We start from the raw sequence: 4,403 nt of genomic DNA on the forward strand, positions 1-4,403 counted from the left end.
AGAGGGAGCCATGTTCCCCAGGCGTGTTTCCTCTTTTGGCATTTTGGAGTACAAGATTGTTTGATGGGGAGATGCAAATGAGTAAGAAAGAGAGAGAGAAGCTCCTTCGATAGGCATCATCTGTGTGGGCCTTTTGAGTGTGACTTTGGTGAATGTGAGAACATTGATGTGATTTGTAATTTTTAAGCAAAATTTTATATATATTTATTGTGGCTATACTCAGCACAGAAAGTGAGTGAAGGGAACAGACAGTTGATCGAGGGGGGGAAAGTAGAAACGCAGCCTGAATGAAGAAATACAAGAGAATCAATTTCTCATTAATCCCCGCCCCCCTTCATACACACACAAGCATACATCCCCATCTATTTTACGAAACTTTTCATCTTTCATGACATTTTACTCCTCTGTAGATTTTCTCCTTTTTGACTGTATTTCACTAAGCAAGTGAGAATCAAAGAAAAAGTGAGGCAGAGAGGATTTTTCTTCATTTCTTTTCACAACATGATTCCATATCAGTAACAAAGGGAGATAACAGAGCCCAAAGTATTGTATTTAGATAAACCAGGAAATCATTTTTATTTTAACTTGATATAAGACTGTGTATATATATAAATATATAATAATAAGTGTTAAATACTAGTGATGTAAATGCCACTGATGTGTAAGTAACGCTCCTGAGATGACGTAGTCTCCCGGTGCTGCACGGACGGACGGTCGCCACAGGCTTCCGACCGGAGTGCAGCTAACCCAAGATATCAAAATAGAGGATAACAGTGCATAGCTTTGACTGCGATAGAGAATCTTTTTACGCTTTAGAAAACCCCCCTCTCCTCAAATACGTAACGCAAGTCTCAGGGTCTAGGAGAGAAGATGGAATATGACAGGCACTTGCGGCTGCCATTCCGTGAAAGGTGGACTACACCTCTAAGCTACATGGTGTCAGGTCTCCATGTCTTTGCATGTATCTTGAGTGTCTGTATGCACAAGAGCTCAAAGGTGTTTTTTTTTTGTTTTTTGTTTTTTGTTATTTTTTTTGTAATTGCTTGACGACACTTTCTCCGGGCTCTGTAGGCCATAGATGGACTTGAGCTTGTAAGGTTTAACCGGGCAGTGGCTCAGTTGCTTAATTGTAATTCAAACATCATGGAAAGGAAACCAAAGGCAAAAATGCCCTTGGGAAGTGTGCGCGTCCTTACGACTGCGATGAAAGACGAAATACATGTAGAGATCTGTCGAGTCACGACCTTACACGTTCACTACAAGGAATAAGTCTATCATTGTGAAGTCTTTGTAGGTAATCTCTGGTGTCAGTTTTTACATATATATATAAATATGAATATATAAAGTTCATATGTTGCAGTCAATGTGTTTTGTGATTCAACACCAGTGCATAGTCAGCTATGCAAGCAAAAAACAAAAAGCAAAAAAAAAAAAAAAAAAAAAAAAAGTAAGCGTATTTGACTAGCAGAAGTTGATATAGAATCTAACGATATCTGTGGAGAGGGATCATACATTACTGGCAACAATGCATAACATATGTTACCCTGGATGAAGAACGATCATTATATTCCTGGTGTATGCTCAAACTTGTTAGCAGTTGTTATTTTGTACTCATTATTTATAAATATTGCAATTTATGATTATTTTTTGTAAGCCTTGCTCTTTTTTGCATGTGCAACACATACTATAGTGGTGTTTTGAAGCAGCTGGAGTAGTGAAAACCTGTGAAAAAAGAAATAGAAAAGGAAAAAAAAAAACTGCACGAAGTTGATGACTTGTCAGGCACTGAGCTTCCTCCTTCCCCACACTTTTTTGTCATAAAAATGTTTTATTATTATTATTATTATTATTGATTTTATATTTTTATTTATTTTATTATAGGAAAAAGAGGTGAGCCAGCAGCATCATAGAACATGATTAACCTAGTTTTTATTTTATAATTTTTTTTTCTTCATACATGATTAATTGCAAGTTCACGGGTTATTTTCATAGCATTGTTGATGTTTTCTCTTTGATCAGGTTATTTACCCAGTGTCTTTTCATGTGTTGGTGGATAGCCTTGTCAGCCAGTGGACCAGTTACAGATGTGTCCCTTATGTAGCTTCATGTATCTCTGTAGGTTCTGACGTAAATGTGAATGTCATTGTTGCCATTATTGTGGCTACTACTATTGTTATTAAGGCTATTGTAATCATTTATTTATTTTTTTACTTTGTATAAAAGAAAAACTTTGATGGGACACGTTTTTTTTTCGACTGGTACACAGCTTCTAGGGCCGCTTAATTGTTCACATTATTGCAAATTAGTGATCAGTTTCATATGGAATATACCTCTTTAATGATTACATTATCACCCCGAAACAGTTGTTCTTTCTTTCTCTCTCTTCTTTTTTTCTTGTCACCATATCTCTTTTTTTTTTCTTGTCACCATATCTCTCTCTCTCTCTTTTTTCTTGTCACCATATCTCTCTCTCTTTTTTTTTTCTTGTCACCATATCTCTCTCTCTTTTTTTTCTTGTCACCATATCTCTCTCTTTTTTTTTCTTGTCACCATATCTCTCTCTCTTTTTTTTCTTGTCACCATATCTCTCTTTTTTTTTCTTGTCACCATATCTCTCTCTCTTTTTTTTCTTGTCACCATATCTTTTTTTTTTTTTTTTTCTTGTCACCATATCTCTCTTTTTTTTTCTTGTCACCATATCTCTCTCTTTTTTTTTCTTGTCACCATATCTCTCTCTTTTTTTTTCTTGTCACCATATCTCTCTCTCTTTTTTTTCTTGTCACCATATCTCTCTCTCTTTTTTTTTCTTGTCACCATATCTCTCTCTTTTTTTTCTTGTCACCATATCTCTCTCTCTTTTTTTTTCTTGTCACCATATCTCTCTCTCTTTTTTTTCTTGTCACCATATCTCTTGCTATTCCTCTCCAGTAAATCACTAGAGAACTTAGGCAGTCTGTCATAGTTTCCGATGTCTTGTGATGGATGAAAGCAAACACCTACGTCTTCGATGTCAGTGTCTCCGACTTCCTTTTTATATATACATGCTCTGTTTTTTCTATTTTTTTAAGAAAAAAAGAAAGAGAAATTCGGCATTCGGATTTTTACTGCGTACAGTTTTATGTCTAGACAATATACAAGGTAGAAGAGCATGCAGAAAGCTTGATTGTTTGCAGGTCTTGCCACAGAATGAAACTTATCTTTTTTTTGTTTTTGATTTTTTTATTATTTTTTTTTTTAGGGAAGCTGCATGATCATCCAACACATTAGTAATAGAATGCATTTTTCCATTCACACAGTAGTAGTGAGAAAGTAATTGACATTGTATCTCATTGCAATTATATACAGGTTTAGTTTTGATCTAAGTTGTTTGTAACAATAATAGAATGTTCACATCTCAGAAAGTGCCTTTCAGTGAAGGTTCTTTTCCCGCTGTTATTTTTTACAGGGCTTGCGTTCAACATCACCCAAAGGTCTCCATTTGACCCATGTGCGGCTGTGTTTTGATATTTTGTTTTATTTTTTGATGTTAAACCCAGTGTGTTCAATGAACTGCTAACTGCCATAACTTATAGTAATGTAAGAAGGCGCTATTGTCTACAAATCACCATTGCATGCATACATTATTGTACTATTGAAAATCATTTATACAGTAAAACTGTTCTAACTTGAATTATGTGTTTCGTCCTTCCTTATCCTGTTAGTAAGGGATTATGTTGACTTTTTTAAAACTAAAAGTGAAGGTTGTATGTTTTTTTTTTCATTATGGTGGCTGTCTTTAATTGCCATATGTAAGTTCTTCTAAAACGATGTATAATATAATCATGAATAAGATACTTATTATTTTTTTTAATTACAGAAGGAGTGTGACTATCTGAGAACATATTTCCCCATGGATAACGTAGCCAAGTAGTTTGGATTCATTACGGTAGTTGTCTAATTTCAGTAAGGTCAGGATTAGACCGTATGGTTAGTTTGTCAATTACTAACGTGATCCATACCAAAAGAATACTCGAGAGAAATGCCAAGCAATTGACGATTTAAAAAAAATCAACAGAAACTTATGATAAATATGTGAAATCTTGAGCGATTGAAAAATGTCTTAATTTCTATACTTAATTATGATACCCTACGATGTTACGATATAAAAATGAAAATAAAGTAATATATTCAGACTTTCAATGGGAAGATTTAACTAATAGTGCATATATGTTTGGCTTATTTTACACTGACGTATTTTGCATGATGACCAATTATCAGCATTCATTTTATAGCATGCAATTTATATGAGGGGAGTGTTCTTTCTTAGATGATGACTATATCGAAAGACGATTAGTAATATCAAGATAAATATTAACAAAAACCTACAAAATAGGGTTTGTTGTTCGAGTAAAGGCATTAACCAA

The 4,403-nt window shown here is 34.3% G+C and overlaps 1 protein-coding gene across 1 annotated transcript in view; it reads left to right on the plus strand.

Annotated features, from left to right (window-relative positions):
* LOC122263871 (polycomb protein Sfmbt-like) overlaps positions 1-3,670 on the plus strand; it is a 17,249-nt gene extending 13,579 nt beyond the window's left edge. Inside the window, exon 16 of the mRNA XM_043032515.2 lies at positions 1-3,670. This exon is cut by the window's left edge and continues 193 nt beyond it. The gene's annotated coding sequence lies outside the window, so the exon portion shown is untranslated.
* Positions 3,671-4,403: the final 733 nt, after the last annotated feature.

Source organism: Penaeus japonicus, unplaced genomic scaffold (genome assembly GCF_977035675.1).
Source record: "Penaeus japonicus unplaced genomic scaffold, GWHDUDI00000001_assembly GWHDUDI00000019, whole genome shotgun sequence".
NCBI lineage: Eukaryota > Metazoa > Arthropoda > Malacostraca > Decapoda > Penaeidae > Penaeus > Penaeus japonicus.